Genomic DNA, 13,499 nt, shown 5'->3' with positions numbered 1-13,499 from the left:
GGAGAGACCCTACCTCAAAAGAATAATGCTGAAAGAGGTAGAGAAGAATACTTGACATTCTTCTCTGGCCTTTACAAATGCACAGGAAAACATCTACACAGACATTATACACAGCATACACATACATCATACACACATGCATGCAAGCACACACATACACACAGAGCAATGATCTGACAGAGGACATTTCAAGAGAACGTAACATTCAGGCTGTGGTATGGTTATTGCTCCCTGTGTTTAGTGAAGTTTATAGTGAGGAATCGGAGAAGAAAAGAAAGATGTGAAAATGTATTTGATGAGGAAAGACGCATGTTAAAGCAGTAGACAGGGCAGACAAGATGGGTGCTGCAGTTATTAAAGAAATTAGGATAATTAAGGAGAAGCCTCCAATTTGCATTGGGCCAACAGTTGAGAAGGTGCCTTGAGGGCAGGACCCCACCCACAGACAGCTCCAGAATATAACAGTGAAGAGTCATTTGAAAAGAGAGCTTTAACAAAGAGAGCCTCAGTCTATGGCCATACCACCCTGAATGCGCCTGGTCTTGTCTGATCTCGGAAGCTAAGCAGGATCGGGCCTGGTTAGTACTTGGATGGGAGACTTCCTGGGAATACCAGGTGCTGTAGGCTTTAAAAAAACAAAAACAAACAAACAAACAAAAAAGAGAGCCTCCAGGGCATCCTGCCCAAGCAGGACCACTTTGGGAAGTGTTTCCCAAATTCAGCTAGGCGGGTACTCTGAGGTCCAAGCGACCAGGCTACACATTGAGCTGGCAGCAGAACACAGTGTTATCTACATGGTTCTTGTTCTGCAGAAATGCAAAATGCAAGACAGTAAGGAAGTACACTGGTTGTGGTAGTGCCCGAATTTAATCTCAATACTGGAGAAGCAGAGGCAAGTGGATCTCTGTGAGTTCAAGTCTAGCCTAGATATATATATATATAACGCATATATACACACACACATACATATATTATATACATATATGTATATATATATATATACATGTATATATACATATATATGTGAGTTCCAGGGATGAGTTAGGGGATCCTAGAGACTTATAAAGCAAATTCAGAATGCTCCCAAGACCAGGTAGTAAGCATCAGGACCTAGTTTCTCCCCATGGAGCTTCTGAGTGTATTGTACATAGAATGAAGGTACGGCCTAAGCTGTAATGGAGACCCCAGTGTGCTGGAGATGCCAGCTACATCTACAGAGGTGAACTGCATGGACCACATGGAATTGGCCCAAGAAAGAGGTCACATGAGCCACAGACAACAGGACTATGGGGCTTGGGCTACTTGAGTTCAGTTCCCAGCATCCACATCTGACAGCTCATAACCACCAGTTACTCCCAGGTCCAGAGGATCTGGATCCTCTTCCAGCCTTAGCAGGCACCTGCACTCATATACCCACACATGGATAAATAATTAAACGTAAAATAAAAGCTTCAAACAATAATAATAATAAAGAAAAATGTACAACTTGTTACTGTCCTGTTCTTTTTGAGACATGGTCTCATGTAGCCCAGGCTGGCTCTTAACTCCTGATTCTTCTGCCTTCTCCTCCCAAGTGCCAAGATTACAGGCATATACTACTCCACCCAGGTGGGATTTTGTTATTGTTTGTGTGTGTTTATGTATGTATGTATGTATGTATGTATTTCTTTGAGACCAGGTTTCTATGTGTAACAGCCCTGGCTGTCCTGTAAATGAAAACAAAACAAAACAAAACAAAAAAGTAAACATGACTGCTCCTAGGTATGGTGGAGGAGAAGATTTATTGTAGATAAAAGGGAGAGCAGAAACAGAGGCAGAGATATCTGAGAGAGTCCAGAGAGGACAGGACCCTGAGTCATGTGAGGAGAGGAGGGAGAGGGGAGAAAGGGGAACCAAGTCCAACATCCAAGAGGTTAAAAGGTTAAAAAAAAAAGTGTGTGTGTTGGGGGAGATAACCAAAATGGCTAAATTATACAGGAAGAACCTCTAGGGGCAGGGCAACCCAGCTCCTGGGGTGGAGAATTCAGGGCAGAGGGTGTGGTGAGCCAGCCATACCCTGTAACAGGAGTATGTAGCAGGGACTGAGGGATGCTGGGAGAACCTGGGGACCAGGTCTGCTTTGATATGTTAAATAGCCACCTCAGCCTTTTGTCCCGTTTGAGACCTAAAGTCTTGGAACTCACTTTGTAGATCCGACTAATCTAGAACTCTCAGAGATTCACCTGCCTCTGTCTCCTGAGTGCTGAGATTAAAGGCGTGCACCACCATTCCTAGCTCTTACTTATTTTAAATTTTTATTATGTTTTTATCTTTATGTGTATGTGTTTTTTCTGTGCACCATAAACATGTAGGATCCCACTGAGATCAGAAGAAGGTTTGGATCTGATAAGTTATTTCTGGGCCAGTGAGATGAACCTATTCAAACCAGATTAGTAAATATTAAATGCAGGTTTATTGGGAAGCTGTTCTCAGGTGGGTGAGTTCACTGGCCCCAGGGACCGAGGCTAGGGAAGTCACCATAAGGTGGGGGAGAAGAGAGAGACAAAAGGGTGCACAGGCAGAGAAAGAAGGAAAAAGAGAGAAGACAGAAATGTCTGGATTATATAGGGAGGAGCCTCTGGGGGAAGGGCAGCCCAGCCCCTAGGCTAGAAAGTTCAGGGTTAGGGAAGGGTATGCCTGGTAGGGACTGAGGGATGCTGGGAGAACATGGAGGCCAGGTCTGCTTTGATATGTGAAATGTGCACCTCAGCCCCTCTTCCGGGGTCTGAAACCAAATAGGGTCCACCAGGACTGGAGTTCCAGGTGTTTGTTAGGTGCCATTTGAGTGCTGGGAACTGAAGCCTCTGAAAGAGCAGCCAGTACTGTCATCCAGTGAGGTATCTCTCCAGCCCCTGTCCCAGGGGATCCCATGTCCTCTTCTGGCCTCTTCGAACACTGCACAGGTGTGGCACACAGACATTCATGTAGACAAAACACTCATACACATAAAATTTTAAAAAATGAAAAATAAAATTCAAAAATAAATCCTACAATGTTCATTTGTTTTTGTTTTTTTTTTTTTTGGTTTGTTTTGCTTTTTTTGTTTGTTTGTTTTTTCAAGACAAGTTTTCTCTGGACAAGCCCTGGCTGTCCTGGAACTCACTCTGTAGACCAGGCTCCACCTGCCTCTGCCTCCCAAGTGCTGGGATTAAAGGCGTGCCCCACCACTGCCTGGCAGTTCATTTTCTTTTTTAATTCCAAGCTACTACACATGATGGTGGTACATGACACTAACCCCTGTGCTTCAGAGGCTACGGCAGGTCTACTACAAGGCTGGGCTTTAGTTTGTAAACCAAAAAATCCTGGCAAAGAGGAGACTTGAGAGAATGCAATGAGGGAAGAGACAAGGAAGGCTGAGGCTACAGCACAGTGGTAGGGTGGTAGAGCATATGCTCAGTGTGCAGGAAGCTCTGGTTCAATTCCCAGCACTACAAGAAACTGGGCATGGAAACACAACTTTATAATTTCAGGACCTAGGAGCCAGAAGCAGAAGAATCAGATGTTTAAAGTTACTCTCAGCAATATATCAAATTTGAAGCCAGTGGAAGAGGGGGTGAGCCAAGGGGGAAGGAAGAAAGTGAGGTGGGAGGGAGGGAACAGGGAAGGAGAAAGAGACAGAGACAGAGACAGAGAGACAGACACAGAGAGAGAGAGAGATTCCAAAGATGTGATGCAGGTTCCTGAGGCTACAGGTGCCCTGGAGACTTTTGCCAACTGGAAAGAAATAACACGATGAAGAAGCCAATCTCACTTCTGGTGGTTTTGCTTGGCTGGAGACAAAACTGGAATAAACTACCCCACACCCCACACCCCCACCAACTGGCCTGGAGCAGACCCAAAGTCTACAGTGCAGGAGTGTAAGGGAACTGAATAACAGCCTTCTCCTTCCCTGGTGCCAGCGGAGGCCTTGAGTCATCCAGGTGCCCTGGGGAGCAGCAAGCTTAGAGTATAAATTAAAATGATCAGTTAAGCCCTCGGGAGCCTGGAGAAAACAACGAAACATTTTCTTTGGAGTCAGGTCTAATGGAGAAGACTTTTTTTTTTTTAAATTTCTTTTTTTAAAAATGATTTATTTATTTTTGTATACGAGTACACCATTACTCTCTTCAGACATACCAGAAGAGGGCATCAGACCCCATTGTAGATGATTGTGAGCCTCCATGTGGAGGCTGGGAATTGAACTCAGGACCTTTGGAAGAGCAGTCAGTGCTCTTAACTGCTGAGCCATCTCTCCAGCCAGAGAAGACTTTTAACGTGAGGCGAGGTAGTGGTGTGGAAACCTCAAGGCTTGCCTGGGCTACAGCATAAGTTCAAGGCCAGCCTGGGAAAGAGCCTGACTCAAAAAGGAAAAGTTCCCAGCACCCATATGGTGGCTTACAACCATGTATACTGGGATCTGATTCTCTCTTCTGGTCTGTGTGAAGACAGAACGCTCATATAAAACAAAATAAACAAACAGAAAACCTAAACTAAAAACCTACAAACAAAACTATATATAGGCTTTTTCGAGGGACAGGGTTTCTCTGTATAGCCCTGGCTGTCCTGGAACTCACTCTGTAGTCCAGGCTGGCCTCGAACTCAGAAATCCACCTGCCTCTGCCTCTCAAGTGCTGGTATTAAAGGTGTGCGCCACCACTGCCCAGCAACAATATTTTGTTTGTTTGTTTGTTTGTTTGTTTGTTTTGGTTTTTCAAGACAGGGTTTCTCTGTGTAGCCCTGGCTGTCCTGGAACTCACTCTGTAGACCAGGCTGGCCTCGAACTCAGAAATCCGCCTGCCTCTGCCTCCCAAGTGCTGGGACTAAAAGCGTGTACCACCACCCGCCCGGCAACAATATTTTTTTAATTAATTTAATTAATAAACAATTAATTTGTGTGTAAAACAAATAAAAACAGAAATGGCAGCCAGACATAGCCATTCTTCCCTGGGAAGGCCTCCCACTCTAGAGAATTCCTTCTCACGTTTGTTTCATAAATGTGCATTTTCTCTGCTAAAAGGGTAAAGGGAAAAGAAGCCAAGCATGCAGGGAGGGGCTAGGCTGCTACAGAGATTGGGGAGCTCCAGCGTTACTGAGACCCTGTCTCAAAAAACAAGGTGAAGGATAACTGAGGAAGTCACCAATACTCACCTCTGGCTTCTTCATGGGCATATGCATCTGCGCGCACACACACACACACACACACACACACACTCACATACATACACATGCACATACACACACACTCACATACATACACACACATGCACACTCACATACATACACATGCACACTCACATACATACACATGCACATACACACATAATACACATGCACATACACACATAATACACATACACTTACACATATACACACACATATTCACACATATTCACACATACATATATTCACATATATACATATACACATACTCAGACATACATACACATATATACATACACATACACACACATACATACTCACATACATACACATGCACATACACACACAAACATACACACACATACACACATACTCACATACATATACACATACACATGCACACACATACATTCATAAACACACATACACATGCACAAACACATGCACACATTCTCACATACATACACATACTCACACACATATACACATACAAATACACACACATACACACATACACACATACTCACATACATATACACATACACACACACTTAATTATTACAAAAGACATGGCTCAATGGTTAAGAACACTGTTGCTCTTACAGAAGGCCCAGGGTTGGTTCCCAGCACCCATACTATGATTCACAATGGTCTGTAACTCCAGTTCCAGGAAAGCTGACACCCTCTTCTAGCCTGGGGCACCAAGTATGCCCTGGTACAGAAACATGCAGGTAAAACATACACATAAAATAAAATAGAATAAATCTAATTTTTTAAAAAAGAGAGAGCTGAGGATACAACTTAGAGTCACAGGTTGCCTAGCATGTGGAAGGCCCTAGATTCAGTTACCAGTATAAAAAAGGGGTAGGGGGGCTGGAGAGATGGCACAGCGGTTAAGAGCACTGACTACTCTTCCAAAGGTTCTGAGTTCAAATCCCAGCAATCACATGGTGGCTCATAACCATCCATAATGAGATCTGATGCCCTCTTCTGGTATGTCTGAAGACAGCTACAGTGTACTTAGGTATAATAATAAATAAATCTTTAAAAAAAGGGGGGGGGGACAAATTATATCTACAAATAATTTTGCACAACACTTATGTTGGTTTAAATAGGCCTGGACCCTATAAACTCATGTTTGGATGCTTGGTCCATAGGGAGTGGCACTATTAGGATGTTTGGCCTTGTTGGAGGAATTGTGTCACTGTGGAAGTGGGCTTTGAGGCTATATATGCTCAAGTTACACTCAGTGAGGCAGACAGTCTCCTCTTGCCTGCCTACTGATCAAAATGCAGAACTCCCGGCTACTCCAGCGCCATGTCTGCCATGCTTGCAACAATGATGATAATGGAGTAAGCCTCTGAAACCATAAGTCAGTCCCCATTAAATGTGAGTCTCCACGGTCATGCTGTCTCTTCACATGATATCTAAGATGTCTGAATCTTCCTGCTTCCTCTTCTGTGGGTGGGGGTATACAGGCTTGTGTCGCCACAGCCAGCTCACAGGCTAAGGTGACAACTGATAAAGTACCCATTATGAAGTGTGAGCAACGGAGTCTGGGTACCTAGCACTTATATATATATTAAAAAAAAAAAAAAAAAAAGCCAGCCGGGCGGCAGTGGCGCACGCCTTTAATCCCAGCACTTGGGAGGCAGAGGCAGAGGCAGGCAGATTTCTGAGTTTGAGGCCAGCCTGGTCTACAGAGTGAGTTCCAGGACAGCCAAGGCTACACAGAGAATCGCTGTCTCGAAAAACCAAAATAAATAAATAAATAACCTAGCTAAGGCTACATGAGACCTGTCTCAGAGAAACTAGAAATCAAGAGCCAGCAAGATGACTGAATAGTTAAGGTCCTTGCCACCAAGCCTCAAGACCTGAGTTTGGTCCCAGGAATCCACATACACATAAAGGTAGAAGGCAAGAACATTGCCAGGTGGTGGTGATAGATAGTCAGGTAGATCTCTGTGAGTTCAAGGCCAGCCTAGTCTACAGAGCAAGTTCCAGGTCAGCCAGGACTACATAGAGAAACCCTGTCTCAGAAAAACCAAACCAAAAACCAAAACCAACCAAACAAACTGACTCTATACAAAGTCTCCTGACCTCTATATGTGCACCAATGGTGCTCATGAATATATAAACTACACATGCACATATACACATACCACATACACACACACACACACACACACACACACACACACACACACACACACATACACACATACATATGCACACACAAATTTAAAAAAGAAAAAGAAATCAGAAAACAAATCAAAGGCTTGAAGAAAAACCATGAAACCTGGCAGTGGAAAACAGCTCGTTAATGATGCTGCAATGCTGGTATTTGCCTCTAGTCCTTACATCCCAACCCTGTCTAGAATCTACTCAGTGAGGCCGGGGTGGGCACTGTATAGCAAGATTCCCAGACTTGAGTCCCTGAGAGCTGCCTTTCAGCTAAGTTTGTACATGGGAGATACTTTAGGGAGAGCTGGAGGAGGGAGAAAGGCTGCCTGTCCTTCTTATCCCCCTACTTCTCTGCAGCCTTTACTGCCCACCCTTGGCTTCTGTCAACACAGCAGCAACTGTAGCTTTCCCTATGAGGAAAAAGCCCATTGTGGTTGGGCCCTCCTCTAGCTGGGGCTCTCCTCCAATTCCTCATCCTATCAGCCCTGCTTCCGGAACCCTTTCATCCTCCCAAGCCCATGGGCGGTAGCCACCCACTGTAATTACTAATACCCAGGGAATCTCAGCTTCCTCCTTGGCTCTTTCAGCTTTTACAGCATCTGGGTAAACAACCCACCTTGGATACCTTACCACACTGGCCTGAGAAAAACTAGTGTGGTTAGTTTGTTCCTGTGGACCCTGTACACAGCACAGAGCTCTTCCAAGAAGACACGGACAGAACGTGTCAAAGGCCGAATTACAGTTGACAGTTACTTGCTAGCAGTGACCATGCATACAGCTTAGATCTGAAGAACCCGACCCCACCCTGCCCGAACCAGGCTTTGCCTAATGACATATGAGGTTAAGTGATGTCTGCCGCCAGAAGCTTCCAGAACTGTCAAAGGATTTTTGCCATTGTTCTCTCTCTCCACCAGGAGACTGGTGTGTCGCCAGTTGTCCCACAAAGGAAAAAAAACAAACCTTTGTTGTTCAAGCCAAGGAGACTGATGAGATGCTTAATGAGCCACATAAAACCTGACTGGGTCTGGAAAGAAATGGCTTCACACTTAGGAGAGCTTGCCATTCGTGCGGAGGACCAAGGTTCAGTTCCCAGCACCCAAATTGGGTAGTCTTAACCTCAGCACCAGGAGATCCAACATTCTCTTCTGGCCTCCATGGTCACCTGCACACACACACACACACACACACACACACACGCACACGCACACGCACACGCACACGCACACGCACACGCACACACACACGCACTTACATGTGTTTAATAAAAGTAGCTGCTTGGTTTTTTTTCCTTTTGCCCTGTTACAGGGTCAAAGTGTCAGTCTGTTCCAGAACAGTGAGCTCAGGAGGAGACTAGAAATAAAATGCTTGAGTCTGAGATGGGTGAGAAGTCTCCGCGCTCCCAGAGTCTGCTCTCAGTAAGTACAAGCAGCATGTGGCAATACCAATATAACGTCTATGACAGCTGGTCTCTGAACTTCTAAGTGTTCTTTTCACTCTGCTTCCCCAGTGCAGGAATCTCAGGCATGCACTGCCATGTCCAGGTCTAAATTAATTTATTTTTAAATTCAAAGCCAGCAAGATAGCTCAAGAGGGAAAGGCCGATGATCCTCAGGACCTACATGTAAGGGAGATCCACTCACAGGTGTCCTCTGATCTCCATATGCAGGTCATGGTGGGCAGACACACAAATACATGTGATGACTTTAGTTTTTAGTTGTTTGCTTATTTGTTTGTTTTGACACAGGGTCTCACTATGAAGCTCTGGCTGTCCTAGAACTCACTTTGTAGACCAGATTGACCTTGAACTCACAGAGATCCACCTGCCTCTGCCTCCCAAGTGCTGGGATTAAAGGCATGTATCCTCACTCCTGGCTGACAATTTTAAACAAATTTAAGCATTTACATGTCAACTAGTGCCGACCTTTGAATATGGCACTTAGAAGGCAGACCTCTGAGTTTGAGGCCAATATGGTCTATAAAGCAAGGATAGCCAGGGCTACATAGTGAGACCCTTTCTCAGAGAAACAAACAAAAACCATCCATAATAGTTGTTTCATCCAGTGGGCACTGTGTGACGTGTGATCACAAGAATACAATGTGTACTGGCCGGCTATCTGGTCTACATAGTAATCAGATATTTATGATGTCTTTGTAACATAAAATCCCTGGCGTTATTGCGTGTGCCATGTGTGAGTGTAGCCCTGTGCATGTAAGAAGTCCTACGCTCCATCCCCAGCACCTTGTAAAATGGGCAGGGTAGAGTGCACCTGTAATCTCAGGGGGGATAAGAAGTTCAAAGTCATTCTCCCATCCGCAGGGAGTTCAAAGCCAGTCTGGGCTGCATGTGACCTTGTCAGAAGAAAAGAAAAGGAAAAGGAAAAGCTGATTAATGTGTTGCCAGTCCCTGTGTTCAGTGGTCCTTGCTGAAGCAGTGCTAGCAATATGCTTTCTGGTGAGTGAGGAAAAGTCCAATCTTCCCATTCTACAGTTACCTCCCTCCTTTCACTAATAAAGCTAGAGCCCCCTGGAGATGAAGGCCACCTCTAGGATAAGGGCCAGGGAGGAGTGTGAATGCAGGTCCCAGGAAGCCAGGGTGAGTGCCTCACCAACACCCAGCATCTGAGCAGGGAGCTCCTTCCCACCCATCAGGCTGAGTGCAGGCTGGGAAGCAGGGTGCCACTGGGCCACACCCCATCTCTGAGAAGCCTCAAGGCAGGGCTTCTTATCCTTTTTGAGTGGTGACATTTTTCACCTTGAGACATTTTTACAGGATCCTAGGCACATAGATATATATAGCAGATACTCAAAACAGACATCTGCCGGGCGGTGGTGGCGCACGCCTTTACTCCCAGCACTTGGGAGGCAGAGGCAGGTGGATTTCTGAGTTCGAGGCCGGCCTGGTCTACAGAGTGAGTTCCAGGACAGCCAAGGCTACACTGAGAAACCCTGTCTTGACCCTCCCCCACCAAAAAAAAAAGACATCCACTGATTTTACGACAGTTCTTCGATATACACACATACAGTCATTATTATTTAATTGTTTTGTTTTTCTTTTTTTTATAGTTTTATTTATTTAATGTATATCTGCATGTACACCTGCATACCAGAAGCGGGCACCAGATTTCATTATGAGATGGTTGTGAGCCACCATGTGATTGCTGGGAATTGAACACAGGACCTCTGGAAGGGCAGTCAGTGCTCTTAACCGCTGAGCCATCTCTCCACCCTTTTCAAGACAGAGTTTCTTACATGTTGTATATATGTATATGTGTATATATATATATATATGTATATATATATACATATATATATATATATATATATATATATACATACATACATACATACCTGTGAGGAAATATGCTGATGTGGACAGGTGCTCAGAGGCCAGAGGATGTGTACCTCCACGACTCTCTACCTATTCCTTGAGGCAGAATCTCTCGCTAACCCTACATCTAGGTCAGCAGGCAGCTACCCTGGCTGATCCTCCAGGCTTTGCCCCCAACCACAGTGCTGGGCTCTCAGGCCTGTGTGACCATGCCCAACTTTTCCCCTGGGTTCTGGGAACTTGAACTGAGGCTCTCACATTTCTGCAGGAAGTGCTCTTAACTGATGAGCCATTTCCCCTATCTTTGACATTAAACACACACACACACAAATACACACACAATTTAGCTGAATTTGGTGGCACTTGACTTTAATCGTACCACTTAGAGGCAGAGGCAGGAGAGACACATCTCTGAGTTCAAGGATTCCCTGGCTAACAGTAGGAGTTCCAGTATAACTCAGACTACACAGAAAAACCCTGTCTTAAAAAACAAAACAAAAAACAAATATTAAGAAGATCATTTTTATTATTGGGGCTATAAGCAGTTGTGAACCATCCAATGCAAGGTCTGGATTTGAACTTGAGTCCTTGGCAAGAATGGTTTGTGCCAGCAGTGGTGGCACACGCCTTTAATCCCAGCACTTGGAAGGCAGAGACAGGCAGATTTCTGAGTGAGTTCCAGGACAGCCAGGGCTACACAGAGAAGCCCTGTCTCGAAAAACAAAAAATAAAACAAACAAACAAAAAAATGGTTTGTGCTCAAGGGAATAAGGTGGGGTGTGATAGAGCAGGATACCCGACGACCAGCTTCTGCACATGTGCACAAGAGCCACACACACTGTCTCACATGCACACACACACACACAGGCTGAAGTCTGGAAGACCGTGCCCCCCACACCAGGCTGCTTCCATTCCAGGTCACGTCTGCCAGGCAGAGTAACTGGCACACTGTGTAAGTTGCTGGGACAGGAGGATGTGCACCTTCAAGAAAGGGCCTGCTGCCCAGATACAAGGAGGCAGTTGCTAGTGTCCAGCTGTTAGCAGCTGCAGGATTCGCCTTGACTTTCAGCCCCAACCCACACCTCTCCAGTGGCTGAAGAAGGGGATGCAATATGGTTTCCCCTCAATGGTGCTCCTCTGGCAGGTGACAAGAGCTGGAGCCTGAGTTAGGCAGTAGTCAAGCCTGCACTCCTCAACACTGCTAATTCAAGCAGGTGAGCTGGCCCAGGGACACAGGTCCCTATGGGTTCCTTCTTTATGCCCATCAGCCTGACAAGCAAGTACCAGTGGATGATGGCCATGCACAGGCTAAGCAGCACCTCTTGGGCCTGGCTTCTCTGACCTTTGTGTACCACACAGTCCCGCCAAGGGCATCACAAAGGCCATGCCTTGAAAATGTCCTAAAGACTTGTGTAGTGGGCCCCGGGCAGAGGTAGCAGAGTAAAGCTGCTGTTCTCATAAGCCTTGAGAGAGGGCTGGGTGGAAATACAGCAGTACCAGGCAGGCGAGGGTGTGTACAGTTGTCGGCTCTCCAGGGTGGGGCTGGCTGAAATGTTTGGGGATAGGCAGTGGCTGTCACATGGTCTAGCTGCAGGTTTGGGAAGGAAGCTGGGGGCTGGGCCGTGTGCCAGACGCATCTAATCATTTACTGGGTTAGGGAAGCAGAACAGAATTGGGCTCTAGAGAAACTTCTGCCTTGGTACCAGATGTATGGGAGAGAAGGTGATGCTTGGAAGACTTTCAAAGACTGTGGGGCTTGGTGGAGAATGGAGCCCAAAGGCATGGAGGGGACTGGGCAGGGCTGGGCCATCAGACTGCACACTGAGATGCAAAGGGAACAAGAACTGTATGGGTGACCAGATGACAGAGACTCCAGACGCTGCAGCCCAATGTGTCAAGCTTGGCTTCCCCTTTCCCCACTGGAGCTGAGGCAGGGTTCCACATCTTTCCTATATATCCCCAAAGGCCTTTTTTTTTTTTTTTTGAGATAGGGTTTCTCTGTATAGCCCTGGCTGTTCTGGAACTCACTCTGTAGACCAGGCTGGCCCCGATCCAAAGGCCATTTTTATTTTGCCCTGGATTTCCTGTGAGGGGAGAAACAGGTGATCTTCCTGCTTAAGTCACCAGTGGCCACGGGTGGCAGAGCAAAGCAGAGAGAACGCCTGCACGTCTGCAGCCCTTAGCTGTACTTTCTCACGCCTGTGAAAATCACACAGGGAAACAAATGCAGGGCTTCATTGTAGCCCAGAAATAGAAAGCTTTATGTCAGGCAAGACATACGAAAGCTTTTTGGTGGTGCACGACTTCAATCCCTGCGCTCAGGAGACAGAGGCAGGCAGATGCCTGTGAATTAAAGGCCAGTCAGGACTACATAACAAGTTCCAGACCAGCCAGGGCTACAGTGAGACCCTGCTTCAAAACAAAACAAAACAACAAAACAAAAACAAAAGAAAAAACTTAAGAGCAAACAAGTAATATTTAGTGTGTGTAAAGTGCTGGGCTCAACTTCCAGTAAGCCCCCAAATAAAAGCATAATTCGTACAACGTAAAATGTCTTCCTTAAAATGTTTATGGATGAAATGCTATTATCTGGAATTTGTTTGGAAACAACCCAGGAAGGCTGAGGGTGTAGCTGGGGGTACACTTTGGTACAGGGGCTTAGCAGATATGAGGCCCTGGCTTCAATTCTTAGGAAAAGGGGCTAAACAACCACCTGTACCCCCAGTGAGGTAGGACGGCTTGGGCCTAGGATTGCTACTTGAAAATCATCATCAACATAGAAAAACTATGACTTTTGTTGTTGTTGTTG

At 45.7% G+C, this 13,499-nt stretch overlaps 1 non-coding gene across 1 annotated transcript; it reads left to right on the top strand.

Moving 5' to 3' along the window:
- Positions 1-508: 508 nt before the first annotated feature.
- LOC116079335 lies at positions 509-627 on the top strand. Its single transcript, XR_004113907.1, has one exon. It is a non-coding gene; the product is annotated as a 5S ribosomal RNA (ribosomal RNA).
- The last annotated feature ends 12,872 nt before the right edge of the window (positions 628-13,499 follow it).

This window comes from Mastomys coucha, unplaced genomic scaffold (assembly GCF_008632895.1).
Source record: "Mastomys coucha isolate ucsf_1 unplaced genomic scaffold, UCSF_Mcou_1 pScaffold5, whole genome shotgun sequence".
Taxonomy (NCBI): Eukaryota; Metazoa; Chordata; class Mammalia; order Rodentia; family Muridae; genus Mastomys; species Mastomys coucha.
This window is presented reverse-complemented; position numbering and strand designations above follow the sequence as displayed.